Genomic DNA, 15203 nt, shown 5'->3' on the forward strand with positions numbered 1-15203 from the left:
TCATAACTGGTTGTAGCATTCCACTGTATGCAGTATGCCAGGAGTTGGAGAGGACATGTGCTTCTGGGCACAGCACTGAGGCATACAGGAGACCAAGTTCATGGTAGGACTCCTTGTTAAAAAACATGTTGTGAGACTGCTGCAGGATCAGTACCTGGGCTTTCAATATAAAGCGAAGCCTAGGAAAGTCTCCCCTGTGATCTCACTAGTGACACTGGTATCTCTCGGACTGGTGAGCAGGTCAGGCACCACTATGCTGACTTGAAACAGAGGAGAAGGGAGCTCTTGAAACAGTGGGTCCAAGAAGCAAGAGAGAGGGGAGATGGCCTAGCAGTGTGTAAGTATTCATAGCAATAATTGTTTACCAAAGTCCAGCCTGTGTATGTGATGGATAGGTATGCATAACTGTTTCTCTATTCTCGTTACAGCTGCAGCTGAGTGGGCTGTAAACCAGGAAGTCCATGTCATCAGGTTGCAAAGGCTGTGTTGTGAGGCTGGTGAGGCTGGTGAGTAGCAATCCTGCTGTACTAGTCATACCAAATAAATATAAAGGAGTAAAATGTCAACTGGCACTATAAAAAATGTGTATGGTCTGTACTGAATAAACCAGACAATATGACAGTAATAGTCCCATATAGGTCATATTTACATAAACGTGTAATTGCCTGGCAATAAAGTTCTAAATCCTGGACTGGTTGTGTTTACTCTGGTATTGTATGGCCTCACATGTTGCCTTCACTAACATCTAGCATGTGAATAGTACTGTTGTGTAAATGGTTTCTCACACTGTGCTACATAAAAAATGTCTAGGAATGTCTGTGTAAGAATGCTGTAATTTCAAGGTCAGATTGTATAACCAAGAGAGATTTAGATAGAAAGACAGAAAACAGATATTAAGACAGCATTTTCTAAATAGCTCACTCTGATGAAACACAAATTGTTGTATTTTTAGCACACACAATCATGGCTAGAATCCTGGGAGTGGTAGTAAACTGTATGCATATTCATACCTCTCAACTGCAAAGATTTGTGCAGAATGTGAAAATATTTGCCTCATATTTTTGGCCTGTTCTTCTATTTTCCTAGCAAATCACTGTGATGATCTCAGGATTGTAGTCACAAAATAATGAGTTTCAGACTTCAGGTCCTTCAGAAAATGTATATTAAAACAAATCCTGTTACTCTAACAACTTTCTAAAAGTTTACAAAAGCAATATTTAAAATATGTCCCTGTTTGTACTCCCAGTTTGTCAAGCTCTGAACAGATGCTTTGCATTAAGTGGTTGAGAGGTATGTGCAGAATTATAACTAGGAATATGGGAATATGTGTAGAAACAGTCAGGTAGTGTTAACAAACATTCCCTCCACAGGTCTACCAGGTAAGAGAAGTAGAATTTGCATATAAGACAGTTGAAGTATACATTGTGTATAAACATACCACTGCCCAAACCAAGGCCATATGGTATTGTAATAATACCTGTAGAGTAATGAATAGAGCAGTGATCATTAAAGTTGAGAGTACTGCAAGGATATACACATTGTTAATTGACATCTCTATCTCTCCCCACGATATCTGCAGCAATAATCTAAACACACAAATTAAAGGGTATGTTTTACACCAAACCTACTGCTGGGACATATGTCCTATTGTTCAACATAAATTAAAATGTGTTTCTATTAATGTTCCATGTTGAAATACTATCATTGGTGGCCTGTTGCTATCAATTTAAACTGCATGCCTTGCTCTGCCACAGTCACGACTCTTTGACATACACCCCCACGGTTGTCATATATGAGCTGTCCTTTCCCAGAGTGAATCAGGCTTCTGAGCTGTGATCCTACCTCGCAACCTCTCAGAGCATCACATCTGGACAAACCTAAAATGAAGGGGGGATAAATAGGGGCAGACTTTAAATATTCCTGTTACAAACATAGGAAGTTTGTAGAATGATATATTTTGCATTACTGTGAATATTCTTAAGGATGTGGAGTCTTACACTCAAGTGTTTGTCATTACTTGATGACTCCAATCCTCAGCTATTTGCCAAAAAAGTACAGATATCAGGAAGAACAGACAAAAATCTATGATGGTAAAATGTGGACATTGTGTGAAGATCTGTACAGTTGAGAGGTATGTCTGTGATCTCTCCCACTGCAGAGGGGGCCAGATTCAATGGCCATAGCAGCTGTACAGCCGGACATTAGAACAGCAAGTCTTGTTGGGACATATATTCCTCCAAAAAATATTTCCCATTATTACAGACCAAGTACTACATTAAATTACTGTCCCACTTACTTTTTTTCTTTCTTCTTTTTTCCAGTTTTTGTTTTATTTGTTCTCTCTCACTCTCTCTCTCTCTCTCTCTTGCTCTCTCTCTCTGTCTCTGCACTACAAGGATAGAGCTGGTTTAAATAGGTGGCAGCATGGCTTTTGTAGGTGATGCTCATGACCAGGTGATGGCCTGTGCACCTATTTGAGTTCCCCACTTTCTAACTGCATGTAGAGCAGCTGTGTAGTTCTTCCAATAGACAACGTCATAGCAACATACTCCTATAAACAAATACTCCATGTGGGCATTGGCCCTTTCCCTTACTTGCGAGGAAGACATCCTGGAGATGTGTGAGCTACTACCTCTTACTAGAAGACTTGTGGAGACAAACCAACTCAATGGTTGAAAAGGTTGGAGACTCAGGGGCAGAATGTGAGTATTGCTGTTATATGTTTGGAATACTGTTAGTTTAATCGGGTTTGTCTGCACGTGCTAATTTTGCATGGGTTTCAGTCTGACAAAGTTCTGTCTCTGCATAGCTCTCAACTGTAGGGCCATCCACATAATGGGCCCAGGTTAGCCTGTTATGTTTGGACTGTTCCCCAGACAGGTGTTGTCCTTGGCAAATCAGTAGTATACTCTGGTGATTGCATTTTTGTAAATGGCAACATCTGTTTGTTTTTCTGACTTTATATCTCTTAGAAAATATATGTTACAACAAACCCTGTAACACCAATAGCTTTTTCAGTGTATAACAGCAATATTTCAAGTATGGCCATGTATTTGGGCCTCTGTCCACCAATTATGTCAGGCTTTGTCCAGATGTCACACAGTAGTAGCGTGATAGGAATACTGGTCTATCATTATTTAGTGCTGTCATTCCTACTCTGGAGAAAGGCTGGGAAACATGTTGATGTCTGTACATTCAAGAGGCTGGTGTACAGAGAATGCTCTTAGATGTCCGTGTAACATATTTTATGTGTGTGTGTGTGTGGGGGCAGTAACACATGTTTTAAAACTAGGCTGTTAGAACTTGTGAGACATATTACTGATAAGAAAAATGACAGTTCTATAGCCATACATTTCATTAAATTTCACTATGGGGACAGTAGTGGGTTCCAAGGTACTGTTTTTGAAAAAGTCAGTTCCTTAGTTTCATGAAACATTCATAAAAGGACAATTGTTATGTACAGACTTAGTGTATTAATATTAACTGTGATAGTTTATCGCGTAGGGGGTTAAAAGAGGATTGTAATTGGAGGCTGTGTATTTAATTATGTAATTAGGTTTTAATTGCTTCTTGTGATTAAGGCATGTATTTTTGGTAATGCTTTACTCCTTGAAGGCTTTGGCCAAGACATCAGCGTATAATAAACATGTGTGACTTACTGGCTGGTTGTATTCCTCTTTGCTATGTTCAGACATTTTGTTTTGCTAAGAGGTTGCTGTATTTCTGGCCATTGTGTATGGCATATCATGATTTTGTAGCAGTGTACTGTTCACTTACTTATTTGGATGGAGGGGCAGATGTGAGTGTCATGACTGCTTTTGTATCACACTGTGCAGGCTGCCCCAGTAATGGGTGATCTATCAGCAGCATATGCTGGTATGGGCATTTTGGGCAGAACCACACCCCCATTACTATATATACTAACTCCAGGATTGCACTACAGTGCAGAAAAGGCTATATATAACTTTCAATGAAATGAGTTTCAGTCAAATCAGTTTTCAGTGAAGTGAGCTTTCAGTGAAGTGGTCCCAGTGATTTCATTATCAGTGAAATGAACTTTCTATGAAATGTAGTAGACATACACATATATATATATATATATATATATATATATATATATATATATATATGTATGCTGTGTGTGTGTGTGTGATATATATATATTTATATATATATATATATATATATATATATATTTATATATATATATATATAGAGAGAGAGAGAGAGAGAGATTTATATATATGTATGTATAGATTTACATATATGTATATATATATATATATATATATATATATATATATATATATATATGTGCATATTTTATATCTATATCTCCACATATGTTACATAGTAATGTTTATATATATATATATATATATATATATATATATATATATATATATATATATATATATATATATAAATATATATATATATATATATATATATATATATATATATATATATATATATGCATCTCCATACACATATACACATATACATTTATATCTATGTACAACATATGACTAATGTTAAACCTTTTCCCTACTGATGAAAGACTGTGCTGCATATGTTTGATAAAACAGCAGACATATATACAGTTCAGATGGTTTAGTGGTAAATTCCTGTCACTATGGTGTGCAGGGTCCTGGGGACAAGACTTTCAAGGGTTGATTAATTTGTTACTTGGAAGAATAAGGGCTATTGAATACAGAGTGATTAAGGCACTTTTCAGCAGTTGCAAGCGGTTTTTCTCACATTTGCGAGACGGTAAGCAATGCTAACTTCTGGTTAACTATGCTGGCAGCAGTTAGCCTTAAAAGTGCTTAATCTGTGTAGGCATTGCATAGCACCATACAGACAGGCTTAATCCTGCTTACCCCTTTGCTAATTTCTTTAAAAGAAAAAAAAATGGGTGATAGGAAAGTGGTGAAACAGGGGGCACAAAGTGAGAAACACAATATGAAAGCTAGCTAGGGATGTGCAGGATGGGTGTAGGGAAGGTCCATATTTGTCCATTTCTTCTACAGCAACATCTGCACATATATACGGAATTTGGAGGTAAATCTGAACACTCAAACCCCTGAGAGATGGGTGAGGACAACAATAGTGTGTTTTGAAGCCAATTAGACCAGATTTCATGTGTCCAGTGGACATGTGTGCGAAATGGACAGCTATGTATGGGACGACATTTTTTTTTTTGGGAACAGATTGCCCTTTTTTTAAGGTGAAAGTGGGATGTTGGGGAAGGATAGTAGCAATATTTGTGGAGGTAGCTTGAGTAGGAAGACAGACAAGACAGCATATACGGGCAGTATATAACACGTGGGGTAAACACCTTGGATGGGAAGGGATGTTTGGTATTTGGAAGCCCATAATCCTCCAAATGGATACAGTGTGACTGAGGTCCCCAACCATAGGCAGTCACCACTGCACCTTCATGGCCCTGGAGGTGGCTGTGCTGGGGGCTAAGCAGGAGGGGCAGGTTGACCCTCTACTTGCACCATGTGTCCCTCAAGCTGATATATTCACAGTCAGGGTTACATATCCCAATTCCTTGCAGAGCTCCCTACACACCAGACCCCAGATCTGGCTATGGGTGATAGTATCCTGTCCATGCCCACACCCAGGGTGGATAAGACCCATCCCCTTAGGTGGTTCTACCCGAATATGGTGCAGGATCAGCAGATGAGGAGGTCCCAGGGTGGATCCCAGATGTGCTGGGGACCGGTGCCATGGCCAAATAAGGTGGGAGACGTGGACATGCAGACATGCTATGGTGTTGCAGTGTTAGAAAATATGTTGGTTAGTAATGGTTAACACATTCCAGGATTAGTTATTAGTTATAACAGCATGCATGAGTATTCCCATTAACCCAAAATAACAGATTTGGAACATTTGCATAGCAAGCAGAACACATGCATATATATGGAACCACCGTGGACATTACACCGGCATTCAGATTACACCAATTATTGTATTTGAACAGGGAACATTAATTGGAATACATTTCAACATTTGTAGAACATTAGGACACATGTCCCAACAGTAGGTTTGGTGGAAAACATACCCATTCATTTATGTGTTTAGATTATTGGTGAAGATAAGTTGGAGGAGAGAGAAAGATGTCAATTAACAAATGTAGATTCTTTCAGTGGTCACAGCTTTAATGATCATTGCTCTAGTCATTACTCTATAGGTATTATTACAACAACCTATGACCTTGGGTTGAGCAGTGCTATGTTTGTACACAGTGTATAAATACAGCTTTCTTATAGCTACTTTATACCTTCTCTTACCTGGAAGACCTGTGGAGGGAATGTTTGTTAATACTACCTGACTGTTTCTACCCATATTCACATAGTCAGGGTTACATATGTGCACTCTGTGTGTGAGAGAGAGAGAGTGTGTGTGTGTGTGTGTGTGTGTGTGTGTGTGTGTGTGTGTGTGTGTGTGTGTGTGTGTGTGTGTGTGTGTGTGTGTGTGTGTGTGTGTGTGTGTGTGTGTGTGTGTGTCTTAAGACACTGAGGAAGGACGACTTTTATATCTGAAAGCTTTGTCGTTTTTTAATAAATTTTAATTGGTTTGACGGTGTGGAGAGACTATTTTCTTTTTTGCTGTTGCTTTGGTGTTGCTCTCTCCACCTTATCGCTTGTTCCACATTTTTATTGTTTGTGTCCTACCATGACCCTGGACTCCTGAATGCCCCAGCACTGCGCCCGAAAGTGCACATCTTCACCTACACCAGCCATAGTGCCTACAGTGGAGAGCTACAACTGGTTATGAGCTGTATTCCTGCCTGCATGGTTTAAAATAGGTTTAATTTCCCACGCTTTACAGTGATTGGACAGTTTTGAAACTGCTGAGCTAAGCTAAGCATCAAGGAAACCTGCTTAGCAAAGATAACCATTGCTTAAAGGGTTGATGCTAAGTCCTGCTTACTTGTGTGCAAACTGGCTTAGCTATGCTGAATCTTGCTTAAACTTAAAATTTCACTAACACCTCACATTTGGGGCTGCTACACTATCCTGTTTAACATATACATAATAATATTCACTACCTATTTATGAAAAATACATTTTAGTTGTGTTTCAGATATGAAAATGTATGGACTGCTGTGGGGCTCAAACTGTGATTGAGTAAATGTTAAGCATTTGCTCTAACCACTACACTATTCCAGTTTCACTGTTTATACTGTGTATATTTCTCTTTAGTTTCTTTTGATGTTTAAAGTCTGCTATGCATAGCTGCATGACTAGCACACCTGCTCAGCTACGGTTAAACTTTATCGGTTTAATAAAAAAATAGATTTTCAGGATTTAAATGAAATTTACCTTTTTCTCACTTTAGGAATATGCCTGCCATAATGGGTGAACAAGGCCACAACACTGGGGATGATTTTAGCACTTTAAAAGTGCAAGGGATAACCAACGGGTTTTATGTTAGAATGCATTTTGTGCAGTGTATGGGAACTCAGGCATGTCAGTGTTGTGTTTATTTTATTTCTTTATTTAATATTTGTTGACTGGGTAAGTCTGACTAGGACGGGAAGCCTATTTTCAGCAGAGTCCCGGGGTGACATGCTCCAGATGCATGTCTGTGGCATGCATTCTGCGGATATACTGCACAATTGTGCAGTATATCCATAGACAACTGTGTTTTGGCTTTTAAAAGTGCTGTAATGGCACTTTCTGAGGGAAGGGGGCATGTTACATGTGGGGGCAGAGCTGTAACACACCCCTTGCACTCATTCATGAGTCATGTCCATGTAGGTGTTACAGCAACATGCCTTTGTGAATATGCAAGATGCTCTGCTGTGCTGCACGGACATGATCCATTCCGTGCAAGAATAGTTTATTCTTGCACGTTACTTTTCTAAATCCTGGGGTAAGTCTTTGTCCTGTGTTGATGTGAATTTGACTATGATGGATCTTGGATGTTTATTCTTTTTGTTTGTGGGAACAGTTACCAAAGATCTGTGTGCCCTTTCAATTCCCAAGGAAAAGGCTTCTGGTAGATTTAAAACTTTCAGAATCCAGGCTGTTAGAAAATTTATCATACTGATTCCTTCCATTTTCTTTGGTGCTCCATAAATTCTGATGTTGTTTCTCTGTGCTCTATTTTCTAAATCATTTATCAGCTCCAATAACTTGTTATTTTGCTGTAGAATTAAGTTGATATTGTTTTCTCCTTCTGTTAACTTGTCATTTATATCTGTGACAGATTCCTCCAAGCTTTCTATTTGTGATTTTTGTTGCTTTATTATTTCATTCATGAGTTCTGTTTGTTTAGAGCAGTCTTTTATTTTGTCCATTTTTATATCCAACTCGTCAATTTTTGTAGCTAACTCCTGAATGGTAGAGATAAATGGTTGAATTTCCTTTTTTATGAAGATCTCTTATGTCACAGACTTCAAGTGACTCATCTTTTTTACTGTGTGAAGATTTCTTAGTGATGAAATGACAGGACGGAATTTGAAAAATACTTAGATTTTTACATCAGAATAGTCCTTATGTCTTCCATTTTAATAATATATTACCTTTGCTAGAATTCTGATGAGGCTGACAAAATATTAATGTCAGGAAAAAAATGCATGAAGTAGAGCAAAGGAACTGTGCTGCCTTCAGTTAGCCATCTTGGCCAAGCCCCCAGATAACTTCATTTTTTAAATACTCCAACCACGCCCACTGGGAGTTAAAAGTGCACAATCAAAAGAGCTGCACTGGAGGGAATGAGTTAATCAGGTTTTGCCTCTACTGCCTCTTCCTGAGCCTCAGCTCAATCAGTTAATGATACAGAGCATACATATTAATGAGGGCACACCATACATACGTGCATTAATGACCTATAACACTGATCTTTGGTACACGTTTGTCCATTTGTCGCTATTTGTACCCCTTCTCTCACCCCTTTGTACTGTTGACTATTCATTATGCTGATAGATGTACATTTTATCTCACAGAATTTTCATGCTGTCATTACTTTGTTGAAGACTAATACCTAAATCTTCCATTGGCCGAATACTGCATCACTGATCATTCAAAGGTGACTTTTGAAACATATAAAGTAGGATTTCCTTCATGGAGTGATGAGATAATGATCAGGAATATTAATGTAATTTTTCAGCGAGACAATGGCTTGAATTCAGCATTAGGTGAAACATTTACTGCTTGTTTTTATAACGGTCTTTCCTGTGACTGTGTTGCCTGTGTATCGATTTAATCCCCTTCTGTTTTATCAGTTGTAATGAAAACACCATAAGTAAGGAAACAGCTTCACAGCAAGGACCATTCACCTTTCAAGCTTTACTGTTCAGGTGCCTTTCACCTTCTAGGAATAACTTTCACATCCAAAAGTGGTCAAATTTATACAGTTGTAGTCCTCAGCATTTGGGTGAGGTTTGGCATCGAGCAAGTGTAGTATGTGATGATAAATGGCATTTCATGTGTTGTTGCAAAATGTGGTGAAGGCTGTTTGCACTACAAAAGACTATCCCAATTAAACTTTAAATGTTTCTTCAGCAGTGAACCCTGCTTGCTCATCACCTAACACCATGTAAATAGAGGAAAGCAAGCACAATTTATTTTTGAATTAAGCCTGGACCCTTATATGTGAAAAATATACTACAACATGCAAAGCATATATAGGCAACATGTTATGATAAAACAGATCTGTTCTACATGTAATCAGAATTACATTTTCTCTTTCTGCTCCCTATTTGTACAAAGATTGGCAGTGGGCACCAGTGAACACCATTGAACACCACTGAACACTTCTACTTCACAGACCAATTTTAACACATCAAAGTATAACAGTGCGTGTGCTAATACTTTGCCAGCATCTACACAAATGCATTTCTCAGCATTGTGCTTCAGGAAGAAATTTTAAACCAAAATAAGTATTGTTACAGGATTATAATACTTACTTATATGTTAATTACATGGAAATGTCTTAATGTTGTCAAGTGAAATGCAGTGAACTATGTGGTTAACTAACCAATTCAGTCTGGACTGTTAGGACTGCATTGCAACATTGATACTTGCAAATGATATGCAACCATATACACTCTTGGTACATATACTTCATCATTACTTAGCTCTGTTGGATTCAAACATACGATTTGTTTTGTATTGACAGTGCACATTGCTTGTACATGAGCGAGTAGTATTGCTAATATCAGTAGATTATCATAACCTGATGATCCATGACTGCTTCATTGTCCATCCTTTGTTTCACAAGTGAGTGTCTCATGTACATAAGAGTGTCTCATGTACATAAATTAGGTACATATCAGTGTCGATTTTGCAATATACAGAAATGACAGCATAGCTATATGTTTTAATTAATGATCATAAGATTGCACATACTCTTTCATATCAACAAACGTGGCTTTACACAAAACCTTCAACATCACAACATCTTCTCTGACACAAAAAGAGAGACTAATCCTATCTACACTGCACTGTCACACTGGGGAAGTTTGACTTATGCATTGATATTTGCATTAAGTACTCTGTCTTCTAGATTGTGTAAATAGAAAGGTAAGGGGGTTATTCTCACAACAGTCAATGTGTGTGTGTATGTGTGTGTGTGTGTGTGTGTGTGTGTGTGTGTGTGTGTGTGTGTGTGTGTGTGTGTGTGTGTGTGTGTGTGTGTGTGTGTGTGTGTGTGATGATGATGGGTCCTTAGCATCACCAGAGGGTTAATTCAACAGTTTTATTCATTTGACTTCCACACGTGAGAAGCATTTCGGTGTTCAGCTGAAGTTCTACATCTCTTTTTCACTCTGTTGACAAATGCATACTGGCTGTAACACATGGATGAGATCATCATTTCAATAATGCACTCTCACACTACTAAAGTCAGGCCACTTCTATGGAACATGCCTGTAATGCACTTGCATGTAGATTCTGTTAGTAGGTAGGAAATTTAAATACAGCACTGAGACTATCATGACTGTGTGTGTGTGTGTGTGTGTGTGTGTGTGTGTGTGCGTGTGTGTGTGTGTGTGTGTGTGTGTGTGTGTGTGTGTGTGTGTGTGTGTGTGTGTGTGTGTGTGTGTGTGTGTGTGTGTGTGTGTGTGTGTGTGTGTGTGTGTGTGTGTGTGTGTGTGTGTGAGTGTGAGTGTGTGTGTAAATAGATGCAGGAGTATCTTATAACTCTTAATACTAACAACATTTAGAAGCCTGTATAGCTGTAGAAGTAACTTTTGTACTCACATTTCCTTTGTATGACACAGCTGATGTCACTTCTTCAAAGATGCAGTGTGGGTCATATACAGTCAAACTTCTCCTGTGGCATGAGCACATAATACATTGTGTGTAGATTGTGTCAGTAAATAGGAAGTTTGAATACAGGAATGGCTGTCTTTTGTGAGTGTGTGTTTCTTCCTCTTACTAGGCAGAACAGGCTGCAAATACATATATGAGGTATATTTATACAGTGTAGTTGTGCCGTGCAAGCAGTTTTTAGCAGAAACATCAAGGTAATATACAATAGTGATGTCATACATTGAAATGTGCAGCGTCACAGTTGTCGAATAAATGTCTGCTTGTGCTTGTGTTTCAGAAAACCTTCATTAACTTGTGATTTTATTTATACCCCCAATGTCACTGCTTACTGCCAGTGTTTATGTTGTTAACATTGTTGTCACCCACATGTGCAATGTTCATGTGTATATGTTGTTCCCTCTTACAAGTTTATTCTAATTACCTTTAGAAAGGCTGTATTGAAGACTGGTGCTGTCATTTGAATACATTGTTGCTCCATAACAGTTGTATTGAATGCCTTCCCAAGACTGAGAACACAAGGCAATGTGATGTATGTATTTGCCTAAATAAGGCATGTCTTCTAATACAGTATTATATCCACACTGTACAATATTGCTGTTCTGCCATCACATTGACAAAAGCAGGGGGTCAGGTGTTTTTGAGTATATCTACTATCAGGCAATGCTGTCTGACACATGGCAAGATTATTTCTAAGTAATTGCAGAGTCACATATTCTTTCATTCATACACAAGATGTAATGTTTTCACATTACCACACATATGACAACTGGCAATGTAATTATACCATGGCACATGCATTAATCCCAGTATGGTGTTGATTTTTCTCAAATCTTAAACAAGTGTTCCAAACCAGTCTTGAATGAGTATAAGCATTTCTGTCCCTAACTGTTCTGCAGGAATGAAATCCCCTCTACCCAAATTATACTGTGTACATACAGAGTGTTAGAGGCCTCACCCATCTATTTTAGCAGATAAAAATTATGGGCAAATAAAGTACAGGTGATTGAATGACTTCAGCTAGAGTTCAAAAGCTGTGATTAACAGTTCAGCTGTGGTGCATGTAATGAACAGCCACATTGTTAGAGCGAGGAGCTGAACAGCTTAATGATCAGTTCTATCATAGGGAGTCATTTTGCTTGAAGGTACTGACATCACACAGCAACTATTTCATTGTATCAGTGTTATCCCTTGATATGCTGTATGTACACATGTGAACATAGCTTTGGATTTCATGGCAGTAGACATTTCTTTTGCCAATGTCCCTGAGAGAGTGCTGCTGTGGCACATGCATTGAGCACTGTGGTGTACACTAGTGTGCTCCAGTTCTTGGGTGGTATGTGTACAATCACACAGAGAAACCTTCCTTGAACACTGAACATTGATATAGGACTGACAATACTTGTGTGCACATGAGCATACTCATTTAATTTCTGTCATTTAATTTCTATCAACTGTTAATGATATTCATATCTCATGTAATCCCCTGTGTTACAATGTTAATTTGTGCAACTGTCACATATATTTGCTCAGGAAGTATGGCCACCATTAATTATTATGCCATACAAATTACATAAATGTATTATTACAAAATTGTCTTTGTGATATAAGCTACTTTGATTATCTTAGTACAGTCTGAACATTTATCCTCCCCTCTTACATATTTCTGCATACATCTCTTTGATTTCTGTGCACACTGTCTTCAGTACAATTTCCCTGCCTGATAACCCATCTTTTGTAGTTGCCCTTGCCATTTACCCTCCCTTCTAACTTAGTTTTTTATTCATATGCTTAATTTATGTGCACATCACAGAGTGTGTTGTTTGCACTCACTGCACTTTCCCTGCCTTGCGCAGCTTGCATTATTTGCCTTATGTAGCTCTCCGTACTGTTAGCGTGATTACACAATGCATTTGTCCATAGGCTAGCTTGTTTGTTTACTTTGTGCTGCTCAACACCTTTTTCTGGACACCAACAGTGTTGCTGGTCATGAGAATGTGCTTGTATTTATGTAAGCATGATGCATGCACATGTGATTAGTGCTGCTGCTCATCGGACTAACACGTAAACATCATGTAAGCATTGCGCAAAGCCTACACAATTGTTTAAGAATCCTAGAGAGAGTCATTATTATGGTTTTAATTTATAAATGTTTATTAGTGATTCAGAATTTGCAGAAGGATATGAAAAATCCAAGACAGATTGTCAACATACAGTTGGAATGGGGAGTGATAGAAGATGGGAGGATAGGAATCTCTCTGGGTCATTGAGAAGTAGGATTTATCTTTCCCTGCCAGGCAGAAAACCATAGAGTACATTTTAGCAGAATGTATAGCAAGAAGCCCCATCAAGCAGTAGAAAATGTTTCAGTCAAACTTCTTTACAAACATAAAAATGTCTACAATTATTTTATTTTATTAATACTGAGTGCACAGAGAATTTACATATCTTTCTACCCAAAGCCATACGGCCATAGTTATTACCTGGACAGAAAATGTACACATTACAGATTCTCATACGATCAAATGCTTCAGGGTACAACCTCTATAAATCTACCCTTTAGTTTCATTAAAGAAATATGTCTCGTGACCACTAATTTCAGTAGCAATTTTATTTTCAAGCTTTCCAGTGTTCAGCAAGACAGGCAATCTCATAACCAGTTTATTTCTGCAATTTGTAGAATTACAGTGTCTTCACACCATTTACGCCCCACCCCAAACGTAAACTTCTCTTGAATAATAAAAAGTAATTCCAGAGTGACAGACAGAAGATTGAAATCAGGAAACAGGAAGCAAATGTCTCTGTAAAATGAGGTTATAGTTAGTAAAACAAATATTTTCAAATGTATAATCAGAAATAAAAGCACTTCTTGTCTCCTAAGTAACAAATGAAGTTTGCATATTGTGTCATTCAAATACGAAACACAGAAAGTCAATTACAACTGGAAACAAATGAGATTTCAATTGTTTTATCATTTTTCTTACTATATATATATATATATATATATATATATATATATATATATATATATATATATATATATATATATGTATATATATATATATATACTAATGCCCGAACGAATGATTCGATTCTCGAAATTCAAATTCACAGATGACCAGACGACCCACGTAACCGTACCGACACAGGGTGATGCCGACAAGAGCGGACCCGACAAGGAATGTCGCGCGCCCGATAAGTGTGTAATGGTGCGATGGGACGGAGCGGGGAGTAAGAGTGGTAAGTGCTCAGGATTGTGGGATGTCGGGTTAGGCTGTGTGAAAGGTGAGTGTGTGTTCGTGTGGTGGTATGTTGGTGTGTGCTAGTGAGGGACGTAGTTTTAGGGACGGGTTAAGTGTGTTAGGGTAGGGGTGTGGTGGGGTGATGTGGTGTGCGTTAGGTAGGGGGACTTGGGGGGGGGTAGGTTAAGTGAGTTAGGTAGGTGGTGGTGGTGGGTGTGGGGGCGGTAGGTTAGCAGGGGGGGTGGGTTAAGGGGGTGGGTTAAGTGTGTTAGGTGTGGGGTAGGGGGCTTGGAAGTGTTATAGGGGCGTTGCGAGGGGTAGGTGGGCGGAGTTAGTGTGAGTTAGGGTTAGGGTGTCGGTAGGTGGGTGTGTGGCTGTTGCAGCCGCTGGGTAGGGGTTTGTTTGGTGTCGTGTGCTGTGTAGTGTGTCGTTGTTGTTTTATGGTGTTTTTTTCGTGGTTTTCGTTGTCGGTGGGGTGGTGTTTTGTGTAATGGTGTTGTTTGTTTTGTTAGTAGTATATATATATATATATATATATATATATATATATATATATGGATCTGGTTCATTTTGCCGAAAGCACATTTTGTTGAATTTCATATCACCAAGACCAAATCGCTGAAAGCAGATTTCGCAGAAAACTCATTTTGCCTAAAGCACATTTCACCGA

Source organism: Protopterus annectens, chromosome 5.part0, assembly GCF_019279795.1.
Source record: "Protopterus annectens isolate FY-2018-M chromosome 5.part0, PAN1.0, whole genome shotgun sequence".
Lineage (NCBI taxonomy): Eukaryota > Metazoa > Chordata > Ceratodontiformes > Protopteridae > Protopterus > Protopterus annectens.